The sequence below is a fragment of the Haliotis cracherodii genome, unplaced genomic scaffold, assembly GCF_022045235.1.
Source record: "Haliotis cracherodii isolate W230 unplaced genomic scaffold, xgHalCrac1.p SCAF_8, whole genome shotgun sequence".
In the NCBI taxonomy this organism is placed as follows: domain Eukaryota; kingdom Metazoa; phylum Mollusca; class Gastropoda; order Lepetellida; family Haliotidae; genus Haliotis; species Haliotis cracherodii.
This window is the reverse complement of record NW_027266341.1, coordinates 27961970-27963097: the sequence shown is the minus strand read 5'-3', so window position 1 is coordinate 27963097 and position 1128 is coordinate 27961970.

Below are 1128 nucleotides of genomic sequence, written 5' to 3'. Positions count from 1 at the left end.
AGATCAACAATAAGCGCTTCTATTAAAAATAGTTGTGACTTTTTCCTGGGTTTTTAAAGGATAATTTGTGACTTATTTCTGTTTTTTATTTCTTGTGACGATCTGCAGTTTATCGTCTCATTTCAAAAGCAAACAGTTAACGTGTAGTATGACATAAAGGGCCGGCCAGTGTGTTGTTGGTATAACACCGACACTGTGTGCTATCACCCCTCTCTTAGTCTAGATAAGCTACCTATCGACTGTAATGGTTGACGAGGCAACACATATCGGGGGAAAAGTCGAGAGGGACTGTTGGGACTCAACGGTTTAGGTGCGTTTTAGACGTTGATATTCAGTCATGGTATAGTGGCATCCTTCCTGTGTGAACTGCAGGATTCCGTCGGGTACATAACTGGGGAGGTCCGTGTGAATCACTTGGATCATTACATACACTGTTGCAAGCATAACAACCTGTGATGTATGTCGGTAGGGTGGTCATTGCAGTCATTGGAGATAATTTTTTCTTGGGCCAAAATAATGCTTGTGAAGAAAACGCCACGTCATTAAAGCAAGTGGACGCAGGGCGTTATCTGAGTGGGACTGAATGAGAAAGAACGTCACGCTCAAGTTCCAGGCCACATCACAGTCTCCAAGTACACGGTGTCACAGTCACGTCACAGAAATAGTGACGGGACTGGAAGCAGAACACAGACATTTTGTTACTATGACGAGCCAGGGGTGAAGTTTTGAGGATATATCAGTCTGCACTGTGGTACAGGGGTGATGTGTGCGGGGGTCATCCACTAACACGAAGAACAAGGTCTCTGCATTCCAGAGAAACAGAAAGTGCCGAGACGCTATCAGCTGCACCTGAGCTTGTAACCACACATGTAGCCAATATCGGAATGTCTGTCCTGACGACGAAGCAATGTCATCCCGTGTTGTTTATCAGCCCTTACTTCCTCCCATGTAATCAGTCGGGGTGATCCAGTCGTCGACCAACGCTCACCCTCAGCCCCCACCCCGGTATACCACGCTGCCTGACCGTCGGACTGCCCGCCCGGACCACCATGTGACCGCCAGACGGTGAGAATTGATTCCTGGAAGCAAACGTCTTCAACTTGTGGTCACACTTGAACACTCATTACG